The sequence below is a fragment of the Lepidothrix coronata genome, unplaced genomic scaffold (genome assembly GCF_001604755.1).
Source record: "Lepidothrix coronata isolate B3197 unplaced genomic scaffold, Lepidothrix_coronata-1.0 Scaffold111, whole genome shotgun sequence".
In the NCBI taxonomy this organism is placed as follows: Eukaryota; Metazoa; Chordata; class Aves; order Passeriformes; family Pipridae; genus Lepidothrix; species Lepidothrix coronata.
The window spans coordinates 1275430-1292566 of record NW_016690291.1 but is presented as its reverse complement, the minus strand read 5'-3'; positions in this window follow the sequence as shown (position 1 = coordinate 1292566).

Below are 17137 nucleotides of genomic sequence, written 5' to 3'. Positions count from 1 at the left end.
AAGCATTGCAGGACTGGGCTCTCACTGTACAAGTACACCAGCCAGATATTTTCCATCCTTCTACTAAAAACTGTTTCTGTGGCTGTTGTATGGGGACTGGGAGGTTGGTGGGAGCTGGATCTAGTCAACTTAGAATGGTCTCTTTAAATAAGCAGTGGATGAGAAAGGCTTAAATCACCTCTCTAATCTTTGACAGGACATTGGTTAATATTCCTGCTGAAAGCAGACTAATGGGAGGTTTGCAGGATACTATAAAATCATGGAATCAAAGAACGGCTTGGGTTGGAAGGAAGCTTAAAGACCATCCAGTTCCAACATCCCTGACATGGGCAGGGACAACATTTGCCAAACCAGGTTGTTCAGAGCCCCATCCAACCTGGCCTTGAACATATCCAAGGATTGGCACCCACAACTTTTCTGGCTAACCTGTTCCAGTGCCTCACCATCCTCACAGTAAAGAATTTATTCATGATATCTAATCTGAACCCACTCTCACTTACTCTGTAACCATTCCGTCTCATCCTGTCACTACACACTCTTGTAAATAGCCTCTCTCTTGTAGGCTCCCTTCAGGTACTGGAAGGCCGAAATTAGGCCACCCTAAAGCCTCCTCTTTTCCAGGCTGATCAAACTCAGTTCTCTCAGCCTTTTCTCACAGGAAACGTGATGAATCCCTCTAATCATCTTGTTGGTCCTCGTATGGACTTGCTCCAACAGGTCCATGTCTTTCCTGTGCTGGGTACTCCAGGGCTGGACACAATACTCCAGATAGGGTCTCACCAGAGGGAAGCAGAGAGGCAGAATCACCTCTGTTGACCTGCTGGCCATTCTTCTTTTGATACAACCCGTAATTATGGTTAGCTTCCTGGGCTGCAAGCCCGTATTGTCAGCTCATGTCCAGCCTCTCATCCACCAGCACCCCCAAGTCCTTCTTGGCAGGGCTGCTCTTGCTCTTCATCCCCTGTATTGATATTGGGGGTTGCCTTGCCCCAGGTCTTGTTAAATGCTATGAGATTCCCATGGGCCCACTTCTTGAGCTTGTCCAGGTCACTCCGGATGACATCCCATCCTTCAGGTGTGTCAACTGCACTGCTTGGCTTGGTGTCATCTGCAAACATGCACTCAATCCCTTCATCTGCGTCATTAGTGAAGATATTAAATAATGCTGATCTCCATACAGATCCCCGAGGGACACCACCTGTCACTGATGTCCATTAGGACTCTGAGCCATTGATGACTACACTCTGGATGCGACTGTCCAACCAATTCCTTTTCCACCAAATAGTCCACCCACCAAATCCATCTCTCTCCAATTTAGCAAGAAGGATGTTGTGACAGTCCATGTCAAAGGCTTTACAGAAGTCGAGATAAAGGGCATCTGTAACCCTTCCCTTGTTCATTGATGTAGTCACTCCATCACAGAAGGCTACTAGGTTGGTCAGGCAGGATTTGCCCTTAGTGAAGCTGTGATGACTGTTTTGAATCAATTCCCTGTTCTCCATGTGCCTTAGCACAGTTTCTAGGAGGAACTATTACGTGATCTTCCAGGAACAGAGGTGAGGCTGATAGGTCAGTAGTTCCTGGGTCCTCCTTTGTACCTTTCTAAAAGATGGGTACAATATTTCCCCTTTTCCAGTCAGCTGGGACTTCATCTGGATGCCACGACTTTTCAAGTATGATGGATAGTGGCTTGGCAATTACATCAGCCAATTCCCTCAGCGCTCTGGGATGCATCACATCAGGTCCCAGAGAGATGTGTATGCTTGGGTTCTTCAGGTGGTCATGAACCTGATCTATACTTGCAATGGGAAGGCCTTTGCTCCTCCAGTCCCCATCCTGCTGTCCATCCACTTGAGAAGTGTGGGAAGAGCAGTTGCCATTGACAACTGAGACAAAAATTGGTTGAGTACCTCAGCTTTCTCCTCATCTGTTGTTAAGAGTTTAACAGCATTATTTATCAGGTGGGTACCCCTTCTTTGACCTCTTCAGCAGGGGTACATCTTCTCTGACCATTGGGTGTGACTTGCTCACTGTTCATTTACTCCTTGGGTGCAGGGCTCTGGAAATGTCAGGTCACAGTTACTGCACCAAAAAACAGCTTAGCGCACTAATGCCATGCAAAAATGTTCATATTGTAAATTATCTTAAATCCTTTTCCTTCAGCCTTGGCCTGTGCTGATATCATAAGAGGAGCCAAAGCAATAAATTATGGAACTCTGTTTTCTAATCATGACTTCTATTGAGGGAAGCAGAACAAAATGCTATGTTTGTTTAAGTATCACCAGCAATTTCAAATGGATTACAGGAAGTAGGTGTGTGTGTGGAGTTATTTTGTTTACAACTGTTTGTCTGCCTCCAGCCTTGAATAGGCATACTTTTTCATGGCTAAATTAATTAGTTAAATAAATATGTAATAGAATGTCTAAGGAATGAAAAGTACTCAGTTATGTTTTAAAAGGAGTATCTCTAAATCAAATCTTGTATAAGGTTTTCAAGAAACAAATGCAACTATTTAAGGAAAAATAGGATGGTATAACAATAAATGTATTTTATTTTATATTTTGCATATTTAATATTTAAAATGTTTCCTGTATTTAAGACTACTATATCATTTCAATGTAATTTTTTTAGCACCAATAGAAATACGCAAATACTTTACTTTTAATTTTTTAAGATAGAAATAGAACATTACACGAGTATTTACTAAAAAAACCCAAACAATAGTAGTCTTTTTGCTTTGCATTTTAATGCCTTCATGTATGTTTTATTATAAACCTGATAGTCTAATGGAGAAATACATTTATTTACAATTAGCCTTGCTGTTTAACCCTGTTATTTATGGCATGACAGTGGGTTTTGATTTTCTTTCAAAGAGGTTGAAACCAAAAAGCTTAAATGTTGTTCAACTGCTATAGACCTGCACAATTCAGTCATAAGGGATCACTGTTTCTTCCCTGTGAAGGTACCTAGATCAGATACCATAATACCCATCTCATGTTTAATATGCAGTGTTGATATAAAAGAATGAAAAGATGAAAAATTCACCATTTCTTTAGGTATTTTGTTCCAATCATTAACTATCTTTGGTGTCAAAATAATAACAGAAAACATATGTGTACCTTTTAATCTGAAGGTATCTAAGTGTACCTCCAAGCCATTGCTTTATATTATCACCTTCCCAGGTAGATTAAAGATATGTTTTGCCCAAAAACATACTTCCTTATTCTAATTAAGTCACTTCTCAGCATTCTTTTTTTTGTTTGTTTCCTTTTGATAAGCTAAACAAAGTGATCTCTTGCAGCGTCTCAAAAAAAGGCTAAAGAAAGTCTAGATTTAATTACTTTTCTTCACTTTTCACAAGTTTTCATCAGTGAGTGCAATACTGATGCCTAATATTCACAATGGAAGCATTTTCACAATGTTTTGATAATGAATCCCAATTGCCAACAAGGTTTCAAGATCTACTAGTTATTCAGTTCTTAAGCTATTTCAGGTATGTTTCATTGTCATGTAATCCTTAGTTTTTAAATTCAAATGTTCTAAGTGACTAAATCTAATGCTTTATGAGAGTATAGGTCCATTCTGCCTGCATACTTCTCTTTATCAAGCAAATTTATAATTTCCTCGAAGTAAATTTATTTGACAAGATGGTGGTAGTGTCTCTTGAACTGTGGGATAAGAGAAAGTGACACTAAGTTGATATGTGCTGTATTTTTATTTGGTTGATGGAGTAATGACTAATTTAGAAAAAAGAAATGAGAATTCTTAAAGTCAAAAGAATGAGAAACTAAAATGATCAATGCAACATTGCCAATACTCATTTATGCTTCCCTCATTATCCAAAAAGGAGGATGTGAAACATGAGATGTCTGATTTTACCAAAAAGTTCCAGCATATCCTGGATGGCTGATGTGCCATACTTGCAAAGGGAGGGGTGTCCGGTCCATACAGTAAATCAAATGGGAGCTTGTCAGAGGAAAAAACTCTGCTGGAGGAAATGGCAAATTATTCAGACCCAGAGTCAGCTAATTTGGGGACCAGGCTTGGGGCAGGGCCCATGCTGGGGACAGGGCCCATGCTGGGGACAGGACCTGTGTTAGAGACAGGAAGACAGCAGAGATGGGATGCCTGCACAGCAGAGAGAAGGTGGTGGCTCACCAGAGGCAATGTGGCTCCCAGGATGTATCACAGTGCCTCTCACCCAGCGCTGGAGATGGGCTTTACTGCTAGCTCAGCTCTGGAGCTGGCTGAAGCAGTTTCCAGTGTAGCCTAAAAAGCTCTGGTTTCATGCTGCCATAAGTATCAGTGGGATTTGAAAACTTCATTTCGAACACTGTGCTGCCCCTCCACTGTTTCTCGCAGTAACTGTTTTGGAAATGCAGAGGTGGAAGGTAGCTGAAAGAGCAAAGATGTGAAAATTTCTTAACTGAGGAAATACTTAGAGCTTTCTCTGTATGGTCTATGTTGGATCTGCCTGTTACACAACAAAGTTTACATTTGTCAGGTTGAAGTAATGCAGATATGACTTTAGAAATTCAAGGCAATTCTGACTCACAGATTTCTATTTTGTCACTAGGAAATACTCTAGGGAAATCAAGGAGGAATTAATGGTGCAATCCAGTTAGCTAGGGGAATTTAGGTGTTGAATTTTAAAATACAATTAAATAGGTATATATTGTAATGTTATTTTAAATTCAGGAAATAAAAGGTATGTTACTTCAGGTCTCAAATGTAAAGAAGATGGACCTAACTTAAATCAAGAGTGTAAAGACATGAGTAATGCACCATTTTGATGAGAAAAACAAAAGAAGTGAAAAGGGAAGGGAAGTATGCAAAGATGTATGTGGTTGGGAGTGTGAGGTTATAAGCTCGTCTTTGAGCAAGTAAAATACATTTGAAGTTTTCCACTTTCCTATACATTGTGTTTTACCTTCATCCCCAAAGGCAAGCACCTATCAGGCATTCAGATTGGATGTGACAGTGTGGCCACCAGTCAATGTAGTTCTTGATAGAAGTAGGAAGTCAATATAAATCTGGGGAGCCACCCTTTCACTTTGTAAGCCGTTTGCTCCAGTACTTGAAGAGCAAGCCTGTGTTGCTTGTAGGGACTTTTGATAGAGCTGTGGCTTGACAGAAATAGTTCAAAATGAACTCTTGGGTGGTGAAACCTTGTACCATACAAGATATGTGAGCTGTCAGATTTGAAAGAAGAGCTTGGGATTTTGCAGTCCACAGGTAGAGTTCTATTAGTGTTGACAGAAGGGACTGTGCCTCTGGTCTGGAAAAGGTTCTTGTCTGGAGAAGAAGGCTTTATGGGCTGTCCAGAAAGGAGCTGTCCTTGAGGTAGAAAAGAGCAGGTTGGTTGTTCATGGTAGAAGGTACAGCTGAAATAGGGAAACAAACTTTGGGAAACAGACAGTAGTTCTGAATGGGTGGCAGATTTGAGCAAATATACAGCAGGCTAATCTGTAAACTTTTTGAAAGCTGAATTTGCTTCTGTTAATGCCCAGTGCTGTTGATAACACGCTGTACTTCTTAGACATAGTGAGGGTGCGTTTAGTAATGGCGATATTGAGGAGATGTAATATTATGGTCCAGGCTGGGAGGCACCTTTACCACATATTCTCTCTATGGTCCAGCATTCTTCAAATTAAGTTCACCTCTTAGATTAAGCAATAAAATGCAGGGAAAAGAACCAAAATATACCAGATGGAAAGAAACTGTGTGAGAGGGATCAGAGTGGTCTAAATACAATACTGAAGGAGGTGCAAGGAAAATCTAAAAAGCCTAATCTCCTAAAAATATTTTCAGGCATGATTTAACTACAAAGAATGAGTGAGGGTGTGATGTATAGGTGAAACATAGGTGGAAGTGAATCAAGCAGAGAGGAACCTTACAGTGAAAAGAGAGGATAAATGATAATTAAGTGATAATATTGAACTTTCCCAGAGAAATAAATAAAGGATTAGTCTGAAGATTCCTCACAGTCTCATAGCTCAGTGTAGATTTTTGTTTGAAATGATCTCTGTGAAGCATGCAGTTGTGCCACAGCCTTCTAATTCATTTTCTCTAGGCAAACATTCTGGGGTTGGTACTTTAAGCTCCAGGAGCTGAGCGTTGAGCACTGAGGTTTATACTGCATAAGAAAGAGGCCTGTCAAAATTCTGCAGTTCAGTATAAACATTTAAGACTTTTCTTTTCCCTAACTGTAATGCTGTTTGTAGTAACAAACGGAGATTATTACCTGGTGATGCAAGACTCGAATGATTGCTTTTACATGATCTGAAGAATGCTGGGTTTAACAAAGTAAAGGAAGAAAAAGATTAGTAGTAAGTTGACAATGGATGAGATCCAAGTTCCAGAAGATGTGTCAGACTTGTTATAGCTTTGCAAGTAATTAAGACTCTTCCTTTGAGAATGCAGAGTACCCCTTTTAGGTAAGGTATTGCTATATAAAGAGAAGGAGTTAAGTAGAAAGTGATAATTATTGCAGTGTAATCTTTCCGAACAGCTGTGTGGGTGACAAGAACTCTGGGTAAGAGGGAGAGATAAGTTGAGGAGTTGCAGCTGCACAGGATTTTCCACCCTTCTGTTCAGGGTGACATACTAAGGCTAGCAGAGCCTTGCAAGGGCAGCAGAGCTTGCAGGTGCTGAAAACGCAGGTAGGTTTCTTTCCCCATCCTCACCTTTCTGCTATTGGAATAGTTCATTGACAGCTGAGGTTGCTAAAGCAGGAGAAAACCACCAACAAAGAGAATCCTTTCCTGTTGGTTTCATGCAAGCTGCCCTGGGGGAGACTTTGCCCCAGCACCAGTGTGTGTGAGGCAGTTTCCAGTGTAGCCTAAAGAGCATTGGTTTCATGCTGCCATAAGCATCAGTGCGATTTGAAAACTTTATTGAGAGAAACCTGAGAAAACCTAACCTGAGAAAAGGTTAGGATCTCTATTTTCAGTGATACCTAGCCAGTTGAAATCAGAGGGAAAAAGTCAAATGCTATTATATCCATTGGAAGTTGCTTGCAGCACACAGACACTTTCACTCAGGGCAGGTGACAGCAATCCATGCATCTGAGCCCTGCTGTGCAGTTTCAAATCCAGAAAAAAACCAGAATAAACAACCGACTGGAGTTGCCTTCCCATTCAAGCATTATTATGCTTCCAGACTTGTAATTTCAGACATCTCTCAATGTCAAAAAGCCTCTTGTGTTATTTAGGTTTATTATATCTTTAGCCTGAGAGCTGGAATATTTTTTTTTTTTCTACTCACAGCCATGTACAAATGTAGGGAAATAGCCGTAGGTCTCTATTAGACAAGTTAGTTTGTTGCTTGGTCTTTTGGCTACCCTAAATTAGGAATGACTGGCCTCAGGTTATTTTAAGAGAAAGATAGTCATGCTCTTCAGAATGACAGTTTCCATCTAAGTATTTAGAGGGGATTACTGTGATTGAGAGAACTGTTCTGCATCTATTCTGCCCCACTTTGCTGTACTTGCCACCTGATGGACTGTATCATACCAGAATTTTTTTCTGGTGTGTTTGTGTACCATTATTACTTTCTTTAGAAGCAAATCCCTGTTGTGCCAATGCTACATGGTCTGTGAGAACTTAATGGTAATAGGCAAGAACTAATCTGCATACTCTAATTGAAGTGTATGCTACTGGCTTTCTTGCTTAGGTGAAAGAAAGACTGCTGAATTTATACTCTGCAACTCAAATACGAACTTGCATGAGGAAATAAATACACATGAGTTTTTTCTAGTACTGCAGTATATTGTTGAGGGCTAGAGTTTAGTTAGGCTTTAGTGTGTGACATTGGTAAGGAATAGAGAATTGAAAAGTGTACTGTATACAGCTCACTCCTAGACAGAGCCTGATAGCATTGCAGCTGTCTGGGATGTCTGCTGGCTTTAAAGGGATTAAAGGTAGGTAAGGCCGTGGCCCACTTCTCTTTCACACAATCAGCAGGAGGTGAATCATACCTTGTGCTTTCAGAAGCATCAGTACTAATGGGGTACTTTGGACCCATCCTTCCCACAGACAATGTGATGTCTTTACGGGCTCAGTGACAAGACTGGGACCCACTGTGTGGTCACCTGTACCCTGGGTTTATGCTACAGGAAAAATTCCTTTTGACTGTGGGGTCTTTTCTTGTTTCAAGAAGCTTAAAACAAGCTGTGATTGCTCTTAAAACTAAAAGATGTTTAAGGTACTTTCAATAGCTATAGTAGGAGTATGGTTACCTTGGATAAAAGAACATGCCCAGACACACAGATGCTTTGTAACCTTCATTAAACATATTGTTCAAGGTTGAATGCTTTCGCCTAACAGATGATATACAGCATAATTGTGTTCCTTTAAGAGCACTGTTGCTTTTAAAAGACTTCGTTGGGGTTTTTTTCTGTGGTGGCCTCTAATCCTTAAGGCTCAACTCTGACAGTATGATTCAAAGTCTTGCCTAAGTTTGCAAGTGACTCCATGGAAATCAGCTGACCATGCAGAGAAAGGTATGTTTGCCAGAGAAAAAGAAACTGTGACCCAGGCTTTCATTAAATGCCAGTCATGTGAAACGTGGGCTGGTCTGTTTGTCTCTGTTGCGTGTAACTAACTGCCACTTACACCATTAGAATTTCCAGGCACAGACCAACTGGGTTATGAAACTTGAATTCCAGATACAGAGTGAAGTCCTAGGAAATTAGATGACCCATGTTGCAGACAGAATACAAGTTCAGTGTAAAATATTTATTGCTCCAAATTATCGTTGTAAGAGTAATAAAATGAAGCCATATTTGTAGGCTTCACAGTGATATATTTTTATGAGCTTAGAGCTGCTGCTTGTATAAATTCAATAGAGAAGCTGTTTGGACTTGTTTCAAATTTCTGTAGCTACAGGGGAAGAACATTTATTCCCTATTTCACTTGTTAGAAACAATGAAAAGCAAATCTTTTATCTGTTTACTAGAAAATACAGCTTTAATGAAACTCATTACCTTTCTGAGTCAAGTTCTTTGAGTTCTGTAGAAATGGAATCAGGTTGTCTAGACACTGAGGAACAGGACTGACACCAGTTTTTTACAGGTCTTTTTAGAAAGGACAGATGAAAACTTGTTAGATAGATTCAACTGAAATAGTTACCCAAATCATAAAGTCAAATGAGAGTATTTCATCTGAAATGTGTTTTTGCTGGAGACTGAAAGAAATAAATTTAGTTGTGAAATCCTTCCTAGACCTTCCTGGTTTCTGGGATTGATTTTTCCCCCCAGGTACTCAGCATCCTGAAGGCTGGCTGCTTTGTGGGGGTCACTGAAACATCCTGGTGCCTTGGTTGCAAGAGTCTATCAGACAGGAATCCAGCCCTCAGAATTTTTAAATGCTGAATGGTAGTCGGTAGACACCTTGTTTGGAAATTTAAAAATCATCAGAAAAATGGAATGTCCCTTATCTGCCTACCCCTGTTGCAGTATTTATTTCATGGGGCTGTCCTGACTGAAAGAACTTTTATTGTATGCTTAGGGCTAGTTGCTTTATGGAGTGAGAAAAGAACTCAAACCCAGAATGTCTTCATACTTACTCTCAGAGTAACAATTGATTTTTTTGGCCTAATTCAGATATTTATCTGATTCTGATTGAGATTGATTTCAATGCAGTTAAGGTTATTACAGGTGGTAGTGCCCTTGGAGTGTGCACTGGTTGTATAAGAAAACTGTGTTCATGGGATCCTCATAGGAGATGTCTCTGCATTCTTAGAGAAGTCATATTGTATGAGCTAATTAAATTCTTCCAATGATAGAAAAGAAGGTTGATCCCAACTTCATCATTAAAGAGAAAATGTATCATGTTTGAATTTCCTTTTAATGGAAATTATTAATTTAAAGTAGTGCCTTATTGATTAAAAAGAAAAATATTTTAAAAATCCACATTTGGTACAAGAATAACCTGGAGCTTTTCTTGAAAAGTCTCTTCCTCCTCTCTAGTTGCTGTCCTTGCTTCTCTGTTGGGGATACGTCTCAATTTGAGGATTAATATAGAAAAACATAAAAATGCATTTTAATTCAAGGATTTCGGGAGGAGTTTGGACAAAAATATTTTTCAAAGGAAAAACAGGTTGTTTTCTATCTCCCTCTGTATTTTCTTGCCCCCAACTTCTCTTCCTCAGTAAAAGAGGGATAAGATATATTGTACTGATTATAAGATAGGCTTCTCAAATAGTTGTATGTATGTGAATAGTAACCAGTTTGCTCCAAGACAGTGTTTCATAAAATATGAAGCAGATTTAAAATTCAGCCCCCCTTTTAGGCTCTTGTGTCTCTATGTAAACACCTTGAAACCTCTCACTCCACCTACTGTTCTTCCATTACAGATAAGATAGCAGCATCTCAATTCACCTAGTTCAGGAAAAGAAGAAGTGACCAGTGGCACAGAGTCATCATGAGCCTCCCTTAGCAGCTACCAGCAAATAAAGGTGTCTGTGTCTAACTAACATAAACCTTTTATCTCTCAACACATATATAGACCTACAGTTTGAAAAACTCTGTCTTAGAATAATTGTTTCATCAGCCTTTTACTGCAGTTTTGCAGCCCAAAGAAACTAATTTTGTCCTTGCATTGCAGCAGAGCTACAGTAAAGGAAGGGTGACAAATGAGGTAAATATACCCAAGTGTTGTGAATTGCTGCTTACGTCACTATTACCTGTGAAGAAGAGGGGCTGAATTTCACAGCTGTGGAAAGGGCACAGCTTGGACATGCTGGGAGACAGCACAAGAAGAGTGTTGGCATCAGGGATGCTGAGGGACCAATACTTTCAGGCAGAGTTAGGTCTTGAATTATCCAAATCTTACTATTGAGAGTACAAGTTTCTATCACCTCAAAATTCATCCTTCTAATCACAAAATGGATTGATGAAAGGGACTTTATTATAAAGAGAATTACAATTTTATTTATCAATCATCTTTTTACAAATAATTTGGGTTATTAACATGAATTCCTATCTAGATCACAGGACATCTCAGGTTGAGGGGAATCTCAGGTAATCTAATCCAGGCTGTCCAAAGCCAAAGCATGGCCAACTGCCATGTTCATCCACTAATCCTTGCATGTTTAATTGTTTGCATACAAGCTATTTGGTCAGTGCAAATCTCATGAGCAGATTGTGCTATGTCTACCTTATTTGGCATTCTATCATTTCCTTGATTTCTGTGATTTTCTCTCCAACAGTTCTTAGCTGCAGCTTGACATGTTGCTGGGCTTTACTATGGGATACTCCTTTCCTATCTTCCTTTATTATAGGAATAATTTCTGTCACATCAATCTGTTATGTTTCCTTTTTGAACCCCTGTTTAGATGTTTTTTTAGCAGAAAAGTATTTTATACATAAAATGTTTATTACTAAGGCTGGTAAATTTTTAACCACGGAGCTAAAACCTACTTCCATTTCCCACTCAAAATCTGAGATTTTATTAAAAAAAGAAGGTCTAATTACATATTTCTGATTCCTAGTAATATATTCTAGTATTTACATTTTCTAGGTTGCTGATTCTGTCCATGTGTCTTGGTGTACTAAAATGTGACTGTCTAATATATCTGTATGGAAATAATTCTACACATAAATATTTAGATTTTATGTAAACACCCACATAATGAAAAATATTACTAGAAAGACTTATTTTTTGAAGTAAAAAAATTAAATCTTATTTGTTTAAAAAGTTGTCTTAAAAGAAACTTCCTGTTTATGAGCATCAGTTCACACAGTCTTTGTTCTAAGTCAAATTAAGAGAAAAGTAAGCAAAAATTAACCCAAGTTAATTAAAGTGTATTTTTAAGCAGTCTCACTATAAAATCTATAAAAGACCCTGCTATTAATGAGGTGAAACTTGATTAGAAAGTTGTTTTAAACCCTTGCCTGTTTTCAATTCTCTGGGAGAACAGCAGAAAGAATTGTTGAGTGCCACTGTGTAGAACTCATTAATAGAAGACTGCTAATGCACATTTGCTATCCTGGTAAGCTGTGTCTTCTAAAAGTCTGATTCAACTAGACAAATTACCTGTTTTTAAAAGGAGATGGAAGCATTTGCAGTAAAACTCTGTGTTGTCAGATGTACAGAGGGGATATAGCTCCTACAGAAAATATGTTTATTCCAATTCTTCAGACAGAAAAGGTCAAAAAAGCCTAGTTAAAAGTCAAGAAAATAAAATCAGCATTGGGGACTAAATCCTTGTCTCAGTGCATAGGCTAAATACTTCACCTGTCCTCTAGGGATGTCTGGTCTCTGGGCAGCTTAATCAATCTTGGAGTGGTGCAGGAGTAATCTGTGATGACTACACAGCTGCTGTGCAGAAAAGGTTGATGTTAGCTCAGATGTGTAACATTTCTAGCTCTTGTGGAATTCAACTCCTTATGGTACAAATAAATGCCTTCATTATGAAATACACAGGAGGTAAGCAGCACCAGAGAAGATTCTGTATTTTTGTTGATGAGGCAAAAAGTCTCCCAGTACACATCTTTCAACACTCTCACTGATCATAGAAGAAGAAACCAATTTTATGCATTAATGATATCTATAGACTTGAAAACATGTAAATATCTTTCAAATATAATCAGTCTTTTACTCAAGCTGTTGCTTTCCAAAATTTTACTTTAAGCTTGGCTACCAGTTTAGTGTAATGGAACAACATCGTATAGCTCGGTTTTGGTCCTTTTTTTCCCAAGGAGTTAATTGACGGCAGTGGAATTATTTCTGATTTGCTATACTAAGCCAAAATTTCCAAATGTAGATTTAAGAAACAGTTTTCTTCCTAATTTGCCAGAGAATCACAGAATGCTTGAATCTGTAAGGGACCTCTGGAGCTTGTCTGGTCCACATCCCCTGCTCAAGCAGAGCCACTTACAGAGAGTTGCCCAGGAATGTGTCCAGGTGGCTTTTGAGTATCTTCAAAGATGGGAGACTCCACAACCTCTCTGGGCAGCCTGTTCCAGTGACCAGTCACCCTCATAGGAAAAAAGTGTTTCCTGATATTCAAAGGGAACTTCCTGTGTATAAATTTGTCCTGTCACTGTGCACCACTGGAAAGAACCAGGCCCTGTCTTTGCAGCCTTCCTTCAGTTGTTTATATACATTGATAAGATGTCCCTAACTCTTCTCCAGACTGAACAGCTTTTATTATAGGAGGGACACTCCAGTTCCTTCATGATCTTAATACCTCTCTGGACTCTCTCCAGTGTGTCCCTATCTCCCTTGTACTGGGAGATACAGAACTGGACACAGCACTCCAGGTGTGGCCTCACCAGTGCCAAGTAAAGAGGAAGGATCACCTCCCCGCATCTGGTGGCAATACTTTGACCTGCTGGTACCCCATAGTGGGTGCCTTCTAAGATCTTCCTTGCTTACTTGTGGGAAGAGGCACAGAAAAATGTTTTCTGCCTTTTTATCCTGTTTATGCTCTGCATTTACTGTCTTACTCGTGGTGACATGTACCTTGTGTATCACATCTTTAAACAATGCTGAAGATAGCAGAGTTTCATCCCACATCTAAGGAAAAGCAAAGGAAGCATTTTCTTATAACTTTCTAAAAAATGGGAAAATGTCAAAGTAGAATAATGCGATCCCTTTCTTCTACAAATATCTGCCAATGCTCCTGTTTTCCAAATTGCACCCACATTGCAGAGGAGAGACCAAATATGTGATCTTCACATTTATGTGGTTCTCCTTCGACTTCAGACTGGTACAATTATGCAAGTTCATGACTATATGAAATCAAACAATTTCATATAATTCACTGGTTTGTTACTTGAGATGCAGGAGGCCAAGAGCCCATGGGTTCTCTGCTAAGGTCAAGAGGTTTATTCAGTGATAGGAAAGATTGGTGTGGTAAAAGCCTTCTGTCACTCCTAAGAATCATTTCAGAGCAGCTGGGAAAGAGGGACCTTACAGATTGACTAAGTCTACTTAAACTTAAATATTTAAATGTCAAGTACCTAGGATAAGTCAGTGCAAAAAGAGACACTACAGGAGGAAACATCCCTTCTTCCTGCACCATAGGCATGCAGCTGTAGAGAGGAATTGTCCTTTAACTGTAGAAGGAACCTAGACAAGACGTCTGTAGTATACTGTCTGCCTAACCTTCAGTAATTGTGCTTGGATAGACTGGATCCCAACAGAAGACAGTGCTTTTGTTTCACTCTTGTGATTTCTTATGTTTCACAAGTTCAGTTGATTGCATACCAGAGGATGAAGAGTGCTCCATCCACTTGTGGCTGCAGGCGGGCCACCCAAAAGATTGTGGAGTGGGTTTTACCTGTACCCAAAATGACCTCTCAGCTGCCTGCAAGATGCAGACAGTAGAGATCTGGGCATGTGGTGCAAGACAAAAAGGAGTAGTTCAGCTCTAGTGCCCAGAGCAGAACAAAATTATTCTGAAACACATTTCAGTAATCTGAGTCTTTATCTGTACCTCCTTAATTAGAATCAAGGTATCATGATGTCCAGCTAACACTTAAATTTGTATTTCTGAAATGATGATTCTTCAGTGAAGAGATATAGGTCCTTCTTTTACAGCTGCCTGTATTTGACTTTGAGCTCTCCATTCCTACTTCCCCATTTCCGAGTTCCTGCAGATTACTTTGAATACCAGTGAAAAAGCTTGCTGTGATTTCTGCTAGTAGCTGTATGAATGGGTTCTACTGTTGAACGATTATGAATTTAACCCAAAGGCACGCATCATTCTTTGTGGCTTTTTAGGAATGCAGCATAAAAATGCAAGTGTATGAAGAGCTACAGTAGACAGTGCAATTTACTGAGGGGAGATGCCACAAAATGTTACAAAATACTCCCAGTCTAATTTAAAATTTTTTCTGTGTTCTCCCACACAGTTCTCAAAACCAGTTAAGTGACATGAAGAATATTACACATTTTTACAACAGATGGAGGATATCACTTTTATGTATTTCAACAATTCATTAAAAGTAAGGTCCCCTGGTGGTCTAGTGGTTAGGATGCAGCACTCTCACCGCTGCGGCCTGGGTTCGAATCCCGGTCAGGGAAAAAGACCCCCGGGCAGATGGAGCTCGTCAGCCCTGTAAGGCCATCCATCTAAGAGAAGGTCACTCTAAACAAACCTACGTTCTGAGGACCTCACTGCCACTATCCAAGCTTGCTCGGCCCCGGCAGATGAACCTCAGGATTAAAGGGTGGGCTCAGTTCAGCGCACGCTGTGTCTCACCTAAAAAATCCACTGCGCAGGCTCGAAGGGTAAAGACCTTTCCCAAATCTTCGCTCGCGAAGACTGGTCATACTGAACTGAAAAGTAAGGTTCTGTTAAGATTCACCATGCTGTGATTTTTCTCATATCTTGTCTGCCTAGTCCAGGCTTATGCTAGGGAGGGGACTGAGAGATTCCTCTCACTGGTTCACCATCTGATGTCTGAACTGTCCTCTCTTCAACAGAGAAATAAGAAGTTTTTGCAGAAGGAACATAAATTGTTCTCCCTCTGTGCCCAGTGCTACCACTGATGCATGAAGGATGAGATAGGCCACAGAGAGATATAATTGACAAGGAAGATGTATCATGATTTAAGACCAAAATGGCTATTCTGAAACTACATGGATAGGATGCCAAAACATTTTAATCACAAATGTACAAATTATATGACTTGCCTGCATTGTGGGAAAGACAATGCAATGGGAAAGTCAGGAGAGAGTCAAATAGTGGTTCCAGCTGTGTGGTACGTGGTCATGGGACAGGAGCATGAGGTCCCTTTCCATTCTTGAGTAACGTGGACATCAATAGTTATAACACTGGGTAGAGAAAATTTTGGTCAAATTTCAGCAACACCTGACAACTCTCTGGTGCTGCTACTCACAATCAGCCCTTCTCAAAGGCTTTCCACAAAGACACTGTCACAATGCTTGACATATAGTTTACACTCAATGTACTCATCTGTTCCTAGAACTAAGTTACTCTCTTATTGTATAAGATTAACTAAAGTTCACATGTTAACAATTCTCATCAACGAAGTCCACCCTATTCTAACTGCCACAAGGATCAATTTTTTAGGCTTGACTTATTTTACACTGAGGTTGGTGAGTTGCTTCATTGTCTGATCCAAAGAAATAATACCAAAATCTAATAACCTTTAATACTTGCACTAAAAGTCAGCCATGCTATGTCTGCAAATATGTTTCCCAGTTTATTAATTTAGTAATATATGCATTTACACATGAGCCACACATATTTGTAACACTACAAAGAAATACTGCTGGACAACTTGATTCAATTTCCTCACTGATTTTGCTTTCCTTGGACTTCAATGGCATTTAGTTGTGTCTCTGCTGATCAGCTTGTTGTTTAGCTCTATGCAGTATTATATTTTATCTTGGCTCCAAATATGTTCTCAAATTAACATGATGGTACAGATGGATTCTTGTCTCAGAGCCATATGATTGATTTCATCTCTGATATTCTGCTCCATCAACATGCAAGGAATTAGTTCTGACATCAAAGGGCAATCTGTTTACATTGGAAGTGCAAAATATTGTGCTAAGCAATGCAAAACAGATTAAAAAAGAGAATGGCACCACCACTGCTTTTTTGAAACAAAACACAAAACTTATTAGGAAAGTCATACACTCCCTTCTACAAAGCAATTATCTGAAATGCTGAGAACATGAGAACATCTGTAATGAGTCAGACTAAAGGTCTGTTTGGACTGCTGTGCATGTATGCTGCTGGCCAATTTAGAATGTTAGAGATATAAATGGGGCAAGCAGATGGTGGTATATTCCCCCTCTTGCAGCCTTTTCAAAACAAAAATTCTAGAGGATCTCCAGGAAGTGAACCACCAATCATGTAAATTTAGATGGGTTATAATTTTTTAGCCACTCAGAACAGATTTTAAAAGATTGTATTAGTAACACATAATAGAAACCGTTACCAACAATTGCATTGGAGCTTGTAAATTATTATAGATTTAGGATATATTTGTTCAAATAAGAGAAATTCTGGCAGAAAGAATTGTTATCTTCCATTTGCTTTGGAACTTAGTGTTGTATTTATTTTGATTCAAGAAGATTGTCTTTTGTATACTTGTCAATGTAAAGGATGAAAATAAATAAGTAAACCACATGTAATTCTGACCTTGGCACTT